Raw genomic sequence first — 14060 nt, 5'->3', positions numbered from 1 at the left:
TCGTGTGTGCTCCCGCGGCTTTCTGAACACGCCACCATGAGGCGCTGGGCCGCTACATCTCCACCGCACACTAGTACTTTGGATACGTTTGAACCTTGTCTCGCTGAATAGGCTGTCTTTTGTTTGCCTGTTGCATATGTGCCTAGGCGGGAGGCCACGACCCCCTTCTTATACTTCTACACTGGCAACTGTCCTGTATCCTGGAACTGCTACTGTTAGCCCTCCTTTTTAGAGTGTGACCCGCACGCCCACTGTTGTTTTTGATTTTCAGAGCATCTCAATTACGTCCACTGACGAGGGCTTGTTCGCTGCAAAAGGAGGTTGCTGTCCTTGACTTACAGTACGGTCAGCCTGGACATGCTTCAGGAACTTAGCACTTGCTAACTCTTCTGATGGGAACCAGTTCGGGGTACAGGCCGTCTATATGGTATAGTCTGGCAGGGTGGGTTAGGGAACCAGTTGGGGTGTTTATTGTGTATGTGTTGTTGTGTACAGCAGGCTATGCATTTGTTCTCTTGACATCTATACGGGAGGAGGGGAGTTTGCAGGCACTCTGGAGTATATGGCAGTATGCTGTCATTAAGTATACGAACTGCTTACAATGGGGGATGTAAAGGTGTTATCGTGGAATGTACGTGGGCTGAATTCCAAATTTAAGAGGGCCCTCATATTTGACTATCTCGGAAGATATAGGCCTGACATCCTTCTTTTACAGGAGACACACCTGGTTGGCCAGAAACTGCTGGCCCTTAAAAAGAGGTGGGTCAATCAGATGTACCATGCTTCCTACTCCACGTACTCCAGAGGGGTCTCTATACTGGTACGCAAACACCTGAATTATGTATTGCTAAATGTTAACACTGACCACTTTGGTAGATTTGTAATCTTACACTGTAAAATCAATAACCAGGAGATGGTCATAGTCAATGTTTATATGCCTCCTCCCTTTAAACTGGATCTATTAGACCTAATATTTGCCAAACTCTCTGAATATCTACCATGCCCAATCTGTGTCGCGGGTGATTTCAACACAGTGCTAGATCACACGCTAGATAGACTGCATTCCCCCTCAACGCAAGCCTCCCCACTCAACCAGTGGATGGGAGCAATAGGGTTACTAGACATATGGAGGCACAAGTTCCCCACTGAAAAGCAGTTTTCATGTCACTCTGTAGGTAAAGGCTCCCTGTCCCGCATAGACATGGCACTGGGCACCCCAGACTTTGCCCAAATGGTGACTGAGGCCACTTACCTCCCTAGGGCACTATCTGACCATGCCCCACTGTATCTAGTGCTGAACATCGCGCCCCGGGCCCACCACTTCCAGTGGCGTCTTTCTCCCATGTGGCTTAATACTACAGATATAGCTGAGACTTGTGTCAAGGAATATGTGGAGTACTGGGAGATTAACGCCCACTCAGCGCAGGTTAACACATTATGGGAAACCTCCAAGGCAGTAGCTAGGGGCACGTTAATCTCAGCAATTGCCAAAGTGCGAGCGGAAACCAAACAAACCATTAGTGCAGCTGCTGATGAAGTCCTTACAGCCGAAAAAGTCTATTGTGAGCATGACACGGTGGAGAGCCACCAGCGGATGATCACTGCCCAGAGAGACCTTGAGCTTGCTCAAACTGTAGCCACTCGCAAAAAATTACTGTATGTTAACCAGGAGATTTTTGATCAGGGAGATAAAAATGGCAAGACGCGTTTTTGGCTAAATTAAGTAACCCCTCCACACTGATAGCTAGAATTAAGGACACTGCCGGGCGCTATATGACTGAGGCGGAGGACATTGCTGAAGTGTTTGCACAATATTATCAAGATCTTTACTCCACGAGCTCCCCCTCCTCCAGTGCTGATTTAGATCAGTATCTACAGGGCATTGCCTTCCGTAGGCTCAGCCCAACGAAATCCTCTTATTTAGATGCCCCCATTACTCTAGGCGAAGTGGCAGAAGCTATTGGGACCTTGTCTCCAGGGAAAACCCCTGGACCAGACGGTCTACCGGCCGATTGGTACCGCTTTCTTAGTGACCACTTAACTCCCAAACTGCATGCCACACTTGTTGGGGCCAGTGAGGCAGGCACGCTTCCGCCATCCTTTTATGCTGCTACTATCATTCTCATCCTTAAAGAAGGCAAAGACCCTGAATCCTGTGCCTCCTACCATCCCATCTCCCTTATTAATACGGACGTGAAAGTCCTAGCAAAAATTTTATCCCTGCGCCTAAATAAAGTAATAGCTACGATAGTCCACCCGGATCAAACAGGCTTTATGCCTAACAAGAGCACTGCCATTAACTTACGACGGTTATTCTCCCATCTCCAAATCAAACACGATAATGTGGGCACCAGGACGCTAGCATCCCTTGATGCCACCAAGGCATTCGACTCAGTTGAGTGGTCCTATTTATGGAATGTGTTGGAGAACTTTGGAATAGGCCGCACCTTCATAAATTGGATTCAGCTGCTCTACCAATCCCCATCTGCCCGCATCCAGGTAAATAACACCCTCTCTAGAGCATTCCCCTTATCTCGAGGCACTAGGCAGGGATGCCCGCTTTCCCCCCTGCTGTTTGCTCTGGCAATAGAGCCATTGGCCATAATGATACGTCAAACTCCTAGTGTGATTGGGCTTAAGTATGGTAGGTTGGAAGAAAAGACAGCCCTATATGCAGATGACATTTTGTTGTTCTTAGCAGACCCCGAAAATTCTTTGCGCAAGGCGCTGGAACTGATTGATCATTTTGGCACTTTTAGTGGCCTATTGATAAACAAAGACAAATCTACTCTCTTTTCTATTGAAGCGCCCCGTACTGAAGGTGTGACTTTGGTCTGAAATGGGTGTCCAAGTTTAAATACCTAGGGATCGTCATATCTAACAAGCTTGATGAATATGTGGCGGATAATATTGATCCAGTGACACACTCATTTAAAACCAAAGCAAGTCAATGGGAGCACCTCCCACTCACGGTATGGGGCAGAGTGAATCTATTTAAAATGATTGTTCTGCCTAAATATCTGTATGTGATGCAACATGCCCCAGTGTGGATTGGCCCTCCAGTCCACAAACACATAGATACTATTTTACTTCCCTTTATATGGGCTCACAAATCCCCTAGGATCAGCAAGCTCTCGCTCATGGCCCCTCAGGAACAGGGAGGCCTTGCCCTTCCGCACCTTCGCTACTATTACTATGCCTCACAGTTGATGTTTATACATAATTGGCTTTGCCCTGACCCTGAGAATACTTTGACTGCACTTCATGCCTCTGTTGCTGGCTCCCTGGAGGCTATTAGGAATGCCCCGTACCGGAGGCGCAAGGACACCCCCGAACTGCTGTCAGTGCTGTCCATCCCGCAAAAGATATGGGCTATAGTTCACAAATTGCTGACCCATAGTAGTCCCCTGCCCTCGCCATATGCTCCACTATGGAGGAACTCAAACCTCCCCCACTTCTCTTATTTACCTGACTTTCACTACTGGCCCAAATTGGGGATTCGACACTTAAATGATTTGCTGATCACTGATTCCTTCCCTACTCTGGCCCAACTCAAGGAGAAGCTACACCACCCCACGATCCAACTGTACCGATATCTCCAATTGCGACATGCATTTATGTCCCAGTTTGGCTCACAGTCAATTTCTACTGTGGTTCCACAATATGAACGCAGACTATGGGACCCTAGCCCCAAAAAATTAGTATCAGACCTCTACAAGTCTCTGATCTCTGCCCTTGGCAGCCCATTTGGGAAGGTAATGAGTAAATGGGTTGTGGATCTACCTCACTTAGATGATGCAATGTGGGAGGATGCAGTTGAGGGAGTCTATGATTTTCTGATCTCCACTAGGGATAAAATGGTCCAGTACCGAATAATGCATAGGTCCTACATCTCCCCACTGAGGCTCAAAAAGATGGGCAGAAACCCTGATGCCAACTGCCCCAAATGTCAGGCCCCAGATACTGGGTTCTTCCACCTGCTGTGGGCTTGCCCCCTAGTTCATGAATACTGGACCAAAGTGGTAAAATATCTTTCGGAGCAACTCCTCCTGCCGGGAGTGGTAACTCCAGAGATATGCCTCCTAGGGCTTGTTGATGAGGTGGTTCCCCTGAATAAAACCAGGATATTGTTAAAGTCAGTGTATTTCTATGCAAAGAAACTTGTCGCGATGAAGTGGATGAGTCCCCAAGCGCCTACAGTCAAACAATGGGTGCAATTGATAAACAGTAAACTGCCAGTCATCAAACTCACTTATATGGCCAGAAAGTGTCCCCAAAAGTTTGAAAAGGTTTGGGATCCTTGGCTAGATGCCAACCCAGACTCAGCCCCCTAAGGTTGAATGCTCTTACTATTCTTCTGTCTGGAGTGTCTCTCCTCTCCCATCCCGTGACCCCTACAATCTGCCTCTGCTAATTGTCAAGATGTTTTGATGTATATCTGCTCCTGAATTGCTGTCGCCAAGATGTACGTGTTTTGTTGTGTACTGTCTTGTTGTGTTATAAAAGCAAAAATAAAAACCTTTAAAAAAAAATATGGATAACCTTAATACTCCACCTCCTGTTGCTACTAAAAACACAGAGGTTCTAGCTGGCTGACTTCTTGAACAGCTATTGCTCAGTTAATGCCCATTTGTTTAAAGGAGAAGGAAAGCTACGGAGGCATTTTATTGCCAATAGATTAGCTGCAATAGTGCAAGCTAGAATGCTATATTAATTCTGTAGAATGTTTTACCATACCTTAGTAAAAAGCTCTAGAAACTCTCTGTTTGTTTAGGATAGGAGCTGCAGTATTAATGTGGTGTGACATCACTTCCTGCCTGAGTCTCTCCCTGCTCTGGGCTCAGATTACAGTAGAGAAGGGAGGGGGGGGAGGAACAAACTGAGCATGCTCTTGCCCAGGGCAATGAGGTTTAAGCTGAAGGCAGGAAGTCTGATACAGAAGCCCATGTGTACACAATAGGAGGAAATAAATGCAGTGTTTCTTTTGACAGGGGACTCAGAGCAATATTACTTTGGGGGTTTACTGGTATATTTATATAGACCTTTCTGATAAGGCTTACTTAGTTTTAACCTTTCCTTCTCCTTTAACCTCCTTAAAACATTCTATAGGACGCTGAATTGCAAAAGACTTCAGATCTTGTACAGTGAAACTTGGGGGAAAAAAATCACACATTCATTTGGACAAGATTAAGACTGGGCATTTACCCATTTTAGCAAATGTTGCTTTAAAATAAATAGGGCATAACATAATTATTGGGGCTAGAGGCAAATTGCAAATGGCAATGACTTTGATGATTTTGTTTCCCTCAATGCACCTGCCCACTGGTCTGGTCTGGTCTCGACTGTACCTGCAGGCTGTAGCAAATGGCACAGTCAATGTAATGGATATTTATGTGGATGGCCCTTGAAGACAATAGGAGCCCTGTAGTTAACACCTGCTTAAGGGCAAAGTCCCATTGGGTCACTGATCCCTTGGGTCTTTGCTAATGTATAATATATGGCATTTGGCATTTTAAAGGCAACACTTTTGCAGCTCTTAGTGCTCTAGCCCTTACACCTAAAACTTAATAAAGGGGTCATTAAATCTTATAATTTGCCAATTGTTTTTTATTTTATGTAGTTTTATGTAATTAAATTGCACTGTGTATGTATTTCCAGATTTTACTTTAATTCTCGGTTTAATGTCAAACAGCAAATAAATCGCCTCTTGCGCAGATAGGGTAGGGGAGAGTTAGTTAAATTGGGAAGGAGTCTCTGTTCCAGGGAAAATCTATAAAAAAGGCTGTACACATACAAATCTATCTTTTTATGTCTTGAACAAATGGCCTTTTTCAGATGGTTTTTGTTGTATGCTTGTAAGTTTTTACCAGGCCTGATTCCAAGTTAAAGGTGGGGAGGGGAAAGGAGGGATATAGAAATGGCAGAAAATGGAAACAGCCACTGAGAAATGGGATGCAGTCCAATGTCCAAGTTGCTGGAGAATTAACTCTAAAGTTTCTTTCTTTCTACCTGCATTTTAATACAGATTTAGTCTGTATTTTAATTTAATGTTCTCAGTGTTGGTAATTAAGGCAGACACATTACTAAGCAGGGGAATTGTAATAAAAGAGGTAGAGAGAGAAAAAAAGATCAAAATAACAAAACTTCATAATTCTCAAAGGTGGCACACGCTCTTTTAACATAAAATAAGGACTTTTTAATTAAGAAGATTTATTACTTGCCCTGCGCCCTGCTGCGCCCTGCTGCAAACTTTAAAATTTGCACACTTTTCTCCACTGGTGAATGAGGTCACTAAATGTTTTCACAAAAGTTATGTTAATAATAAATAATTTTTTTGCATTGTGCATATTTTTCCATTAAACACTTTTATTATTTGCCCCGTTTCCTCTTTAGCGCTATTGTGACATATATGTTCATTTTTTTTTACATCACAGAGTAAGTGCAGCAACAAGAAGATATTGCAAATGTGTTGTTTGGTCACAATTTAAATCAGATAATGATAATCATGCGCACATATTGTATATTATTGCTGGAAAAACCACAGTTCTGCATTTTCAGACACGGATATTTAAAACAAAATTAACATAACATTTACCTTTTGTATAGGATCTGCAGTGACATACAAACAGGTCTACTGACCTTACTGCAAATATGGCCCTGGGTACTACCCTTCCTTATAGGGTCCCATTCAAGGTCCAGGTCCTGGTAGTAACTATGATAATCTGACCCCCTATAGTAAACTACCTTCTATTGAAGCACTGTTAATGCTGGATAATGACAGTGTACTAAGTATGTGCTCAAACAATCACCATAAGATATTTACAAAAACATCCAAGAATGAAACAGTGAAACCTGGAATCTTGCGTTCAAGTCTGGAGCATGGACTCCTGCACCTGCAGTGATATGGTTGTAGAACTGACCAAAGTATAGTACCAAAATAGTATAGCGAATGGCATTTATCTGTTATCTTGTTATGGGATGCAACCAAATGTTTGACTGCAAAGTGGGAAGTCAATTTTAAAAGTCTGAATTCCTCTGAGCTATGCAGTATACTATATATTACACCTATTCCAATAGCTGATTAACTTAGAGTTGTGTTTTAGCCTTAGGCTGCAGATTTGATTCGCTGCATCTTGGAACTCCTGCACCACGCGGTCCAAGCTCGTCGACATCACTCTGCTGCTCCTTCCAGGTCCTGCGCCGACTGAGAGGTGAGTGAGGCCATGCCCTCCTGTTCAGCCTGGAAAACCCTCCAGCCAATCACAGCCCACCCCAGCCACACGAGAACGAAAGGGGGGGGTGTTCCTCCTGGCCCACTGCTTAGGGGTCATTGGGGTCCCAGATACATTTTCAAGTTCCAGATCTGAGACTTTCGGGTGGGTGCAACTATCATGTAGCTAAATATTTATTGCACCTGAATAAGTGATTAAAATATTAGCTATACACAGGCCCGGATTTGTGGAGAGGCCACCAAGGCCCGGGACTAGGGTGCCAGGATTTTAGGGGGCGGCATGCTGACCAACCACACCCACATTGGTTCAGAAACACTGGGGATGTGCAGGAGATACAATCATTTTAAACTTAGAGAGTTGTTATAAGGACTGATATATACAGTATACCTTTACATTACATATTGCTTAACACACCCATATACCCATGGTTAGCTCCAGAAAAAGATCAGCCTAGTTGCTTTTTATATTTTGCACGTATTAGGAATAACATAATGTAAGCTTAACCACTAGTTAACATTTACTGCAACTGGTTATGTCACATAACAAGGACATGAAAAGTAGTAGCATGTCATTTCTGGGAGATCTATTTCTGTACAAAAACCGCCATTAGAATAAAAATTTTAAGCAAGGTACAAAGCACAAGGCTGTTCTGACTAAATGGCATACAGGGCTTCTTTACACTCCCTAAGTTGTGTGTCTGAATGATGGTAATAGGTAAAAGCAAGGACTTGCACCTGGGTTATTCACCTTAAAATTAATTTGGGGAGGCCCATTTATCAGCATTCTAATTTTAGTCATTTTAGAGTTTAGACTTGTATAGGACCTCAGCTGCATTTACTAGCCAAAGATTTGTATTAGAGTTTTTCATGATTTTTATACTTTATAAATCTCACATTTTTAGTTTTAGAGAAATAAAAAATCTGAATTTATGGAGAAAAAAATGTATTTATGAAAAAAAGATTTTAATGTTAGTAAATAGACTCATTAGTACGATAAAAGTGTTATTCTGCTATATTTGCAATTGGGCTTCTTTTTTATTAGTTATGTTTTTTTCCAGTTTAGAATTTTAGGAGCTAACTGGTCCAAATTACACTAGCAACAAGGCTGTAGTTTGAATTACAGACTGCAATATGAAGAGTAGAGGGGCTGAATGGAAGGACAAGTAAAAAAAAAAAAAGGAACAATATATTTTAACCTCACAAAGAAATTGTTTTTTGGGGTGCCAGGGTCAGAGATTCCCATTTAAAAGCTGGAAAGAGCCAGAAGTGGAAAGTAAATCAAAAACTATAAGAGAAGATGAAGATCAATTGAAAAAATGCTAGGAATTGATTGTTCTATAACATTCTAAAAGTTAATTGAAACGTGAACGACCCCTATACAGTATGGAAATGCAAATTATGGATAAATCCTTTTATGGATAACACCAGGTCCCAAGCATTCCTGATAATAGATGTCATACCTGTATAGTATTAACCATGGTAATAAAACATGTTTCAACAATCTACAAGACCATATCAATGTATTTCAAAACTGCCAGCATTAGAACGTGTAGAAAACACCAGTGAATTCTCACATTTCTGAAACTCAATTCACCAAAAAAGTAACCTCCTTTCTACAAGTCTCAAGGGATGCCTACTTCACAGTCATTTTAGAAACCAGCTGGTTATGGGAAAAATAGATGGTTATTATATTTCAAAATAGCCTGGAAAGTTTAGCCTGATGTTTGACACTTAAAACCCAAATGTAAACCTATGAACAAAAAAACTACTCCTGCTTCATATAAATTATTAGGACAAGCCATCAATAAAACCATGTTGGGTTATCTCTTTGTTTTGCCCTAACAGGCACATTATAGAAACTGAAGCAAACTTCTTAACATTTGTTTACTTCAAATATATACCGTACCTATCAGGTATGGAAATGGGGAAATATAAACAATCCCGTATTTCTGTATTGGGATGCCCAGAAGGCATTGTTTGAAGCTCATTGCCATGCACAAAACGGACATTGACACTTGCTCGATTTATAGAACCCACAGACATACAGAAAGCCTTTTTTTGTGTATATTGTATAGACCCAAATAGCAGGTAAATGTTTTTCAGGTTTTAGCACCTGACGCCTCCTCCAAAGGTGGTTGTGATAAGTGGGTTGAGCTCTACAAGACTTATTTAAGAAAAACTTGGAACAAATAATTAGTCAGGTTTTTTTTTTTTTTGCTGAACAAAAGTTACACACAAGTGAAAATCCCATTATTACCTTCATTTTCAATGAGGCTGAAAATTTCGAATGTTTTAAAAAACTGAATCCGGACTGACTTCTATAGAATCTTATCAGCTTTTGTTTGTCATGTTTTTCCATGCCACTTCTTGCTTTTTCTTTGATGAATTGCAATATTCGAAAAAATATTTTTGTGAATATTTGTGTTTGCAATTTTTCCCCTCTATTTTTTTTAATAGGTTTGAAATACAATACATTATAAAACACACCTTTCATAATAGTATTTCTAAGACAGCGCTTAGTATTAGAATGATACCACAAACTAAATGTCATCTTACGATACATACATTGCTGACTGGCTGGCAACTTGACTCCTCCAGAATGAGATGACAGCTTAATGACTGTTTATGTGGACAACAAGATGGCCTACCTAACTCATGTTGGTCAAGGGGGAAAAATGTTCTTTTAATTTTTAATACCTTTTATGATAAAATGGTTGTTTTTCATCATACCTTTAAGCTTGTATCATTCAGTTATTTAGAAAGTGTGCTCTTTGAACAGAAAACTTGGCTACAGTGGGTGGAGTGGAATCTTCATAGGCTGTCCCACTTTCTAAGATGCTTTTTCCATATATGCCCTATTTCTCATCAAAATATTTTTATTGGATAGCGCACTCATTCTTTTTTTTATTGCAACTTGCATAGCTATTTCTGATTGTGTGTTATAAGCAGTGGAGTCCTATCAATACTCAGAAGCTTTTAATATCCCGTCTTTTTGCACTGAAACTTCAAACAGACCACATGAGCACCCAAACCACATGTGTCACAGACATTTATAGAACTAGAAGAAAATGAAAAAGCTAAAGGGGTAGGAATTAAAACTTATTGCTTGTGCTCCTCAGCAACACATTGAGGTATGTTTTCACCATTAATTCATGATTCATCTGTTTGTAAATGTATGTGTGTGTGTTCTGTTTTCTTCCTTACTGTTTTTTATTCATTTTTCCTATTCTTTGGTTTGGTCAGGTATTCTGTCCTCAATTTGTACATCCATTTCTATTTTATTATTTGACTTCAGTCACTTGAGTCATCCTGGCTGATCTTATTGACCTCAACCTGCATCTGATTTTGACAAATTTTTGACTGATTTTTACTAAAAACCTCTCTTGTCTCTGTACTTTCACTTGGTTTGCTTTGTCCAATACTGATATTAAGATAGAATAGATAATAATTACAAAAAGGGACTCTCCTATCTGTTTTAAAGAAACAGAAGTATTGTATAGATACAATGACTTTTGCCAAATAGTACGTAATGTATGCCATTTTGATCTTTGCACTCCACCTTGCGATCTTAAATAAACCATGATTGACTAAATATTAGTTGTGTGTTATCTTAAAAAATAAATAAATATATATAAATGGCAGGAGGTTTAGTATAAAGGACCAAATAAAATATTGTAGTAACCCAATATACTGGGGAGTTATAGTATGGCCTATTTCAGGTTAGTTTTCAAGATGAACAGGTTTTGAGATAATTTTTTATGTTGAATTAGTTCAGGGTGAGGTTTAATATAAAGGCAGTTGTGTCTGGGTAGTAGTGATACATATGTTTATTTATCACATACCATTCTACAATTTGCTTTCAGGTTTATTTCAAAGTTATCCCAGAAGATAATACCTAAATTCAAGTTAAAATCGCTGGTGATTTCCTAGTGAAAAAAACAGAATTTAGTCATGACATTATTAGCCATATTGCTTTTGCTAAGTGTACAGACATTGTAGAACACAGCATTGCCCAGCCACCTGCCAACTTGGTTACTTTGCCTTCCGTTTCCTTTCTCAGTGTGTGTAGTCAGCATGTGCTGTGATATTACTAGACCCAATGTCCAGCACTCAGCTGGTTGGAAAGAACCACTGAAGCGTTACAACCTAACCACAAGGCTTTCCACTCCTTTTGGCCACAAACAGTAAGTTTAGTTTATCCATTGATGAAACTAATTTTAGAACATTAGTCCTAGAGAGGTATTTTTTCCAAGTCATCTATATTTAGAATACTTTTATTTATTTTAGTGTTATTTTTAACAACAGAACCATGTGCTTGAATTAGTTTCTTATTCTGGACGATAATTGGTATTATTAGTTCTAAAAGAAAAAAGACTGACTTTATAGCAGGGTAAATCAGAAGAAAATCTCAAATGCATCAATACTTTTACTGATGCTTGCTGGAAGAGAGCTGCATATTGCAAAGGGAAAGTCTGCAGTATTATTGACTTTAAGAGGAAAGGCATTGTATGTACTACAATGAGCAACCATGGCTGGCACAGAGCACATTTTTCATAGCTTCAGTTAATCCATTTTGCATATCTTGTCAGCAATGTGTAAAATGTTGTCTTCTCCATTATAATGTTGTTCATGTAGCTTCTGTTAGTCAAAAACTTAGAGAATAAATATAAAAAAATGATGCATAGAAAGGGATTTAGGATAATTTATGATGCTATTTAACAGAGGAGAATAACAAATGCCACGTCCTAAATTAAACGTCATTACTTAAGCATTCAGCAAGTACCAACGGTGTTTTGGACAGCTACTGCAATACTGGATATAGGTCCACGTTAAACAGAAATATTTCTTTCATTTCATGTCAGCAAATAGTGCTGCAGGAAGTTGGAGACTACCTATGAGTTGCCAGGCTGGCAATCCGGTTTCTTCAGGAGTACTGTAGCTAGCAGGCAATGAAGAAATCAAGGAATGTGCAGTTTCCTTTCAATAGTCTATTGTTTATGTTGGTAAAGTAAGAAGATTTTATAAGAGAGGGCCTTGTACTCCAATATAGAAGATACTATATTTGCTATCTGTACTCATTATGAGTTTAATTATAGTATTGTCTGTGCACTGCTATTATTCATTCATTCTTAGTCACCTAGTTTTTATGAACATGTGTTCTGATTAGTGCCAAACCTAGCTTTTCATACAGGTAGATGCAAAATGTATTCCAGGACCCAGATTGTCACACCAAGTTTCTTAATATCATAACCTATATCTATGCATTCTCTTGTCTGGTGAAAGTGCCCATGAAGCCCCATCATTTCTCTGTGCTTATTTAAACTTTGCACCCCCATTTGGAGACCTCTTTGAGCGTCAGTACACCACTTCATATATATATATACAGTATATATATATATATATACCAATATACCACTTTAATATACCATGTTCTGTTTAGTAAGGGGTAGCTTAGGGCTTATTTAGATCTGTAAGATTGAATAAGTTGAGTCAGCTGGCTGTGGTGTTACCAATAAAAATAGCTGTAACAAATTATTTTGGGTGAGAGAAAGTGAATTATTTTTAATTTATCCTTGCGTTTGCTACTCAAAGGGGGTTGTTTATCAAAATTCATATTTATCTAATCTTTTAAAATAAAAAAAGTCTGACCAAACTGGAATCCACAATTTGACCTTATGTGTAATTAAAAAACACAATTTAAATCAGATTGGGAAAAAACATGATAAAATCAAGTGAAAACCTGAATCGTATGTTTTTTCCAGAATAGCTAAATTTTTCAAGAAAGGCACGCATTTTTTTGGATTTTTGCCGAAAAGCCAGAAATAGTTGGATTTTTAGGCTAATTCCAGCACAGACCAGAGAAACTTCCAAATAGGATAGGGACCTCTCCCATTGACTTATATACAACATTGGCTGGTCTGAGATGGCAGATTTTAGATTTGGATTTTTTTGCAACCTCAGGGTATAGTAACTCTCGAAAAATTAAATATTTTTTTCCCACTAAAAATTCGGATTTCTAGAAAACTAGAATTGTAGAGTTTTTAGCATTTGGACCCAACACCCAAAATGTCTGCTTAAATGTTTGTTCTATGATTTTTGCACCTCAAAACAAGCAAAATGCAATTAACAAGTTTGGCAAGCTCCATGTGAGCAATATCAAAGGGCAGTTTAGTTATTGCAATGTGGCAGCAATGTTATAAAATTAGTGGCAATTAATTTTAAAATAATGTTAAAAGTGCAATATATATGTGAACCAATAATATATATTTTTGAAATTTGGATATTTTACTTCTGAAGATAAATCAAGTAATGTAATTATTTTGTATGGATTCACAGTGAATGACATGCGTGGGTGTGAATTGAATGCTATTATAAAGTGCAATTTAAAGACAGATTTTAGCTAGCTGTTGGAATCCAGAGTTCTAACCATCTCCAGCTATGATAAAAGGGACATTATTTATCTATAAACTGCTGTGTGAGAGCATGACTCTCTTTTAAACTGTACTGAAGGCGGCATCGAATATAGTTTTTAAATTTAGCAGCTCTCACACTGAATGGTCAAATTGCTAAAATATTATTTATTGCAGTATTGCTCATTATGCAATTGCAAGCTTTTTACATCCACTTCTCCATTAAAGATGGATAGGCAGGCTGACGGCAATAAAAATTACACTCCTTCCCAAACTCCTATACCTGTTCAGAGTACGCCCGATTAACATTAAAATAGACCTCAAAGGACTTGAAAAACATATAATATCCTTCATTTGGAAAGCTAAACCCCCAAGAGTTAGTATATCCACTCTTCAAAGGAGACCTCTAGAAGGTGGTT

This window comes from Xenopus laevis, chromosome 4L (assembly GCF_017654675.1).
Source record: "Xenopus laevis strain J_2021 chromosome 4L, Xenopus_laevis_v10.1, whole genome shotgun sequence".
Taxonomy (NCBI): Eukaryota; Metazoa; Chordata; class Amphibia; order Anura; family Pipidae; genus Xenopus; species Xenopus laevis.
This window is presented reverse-complemented; position numbering follows the sequence as displayed.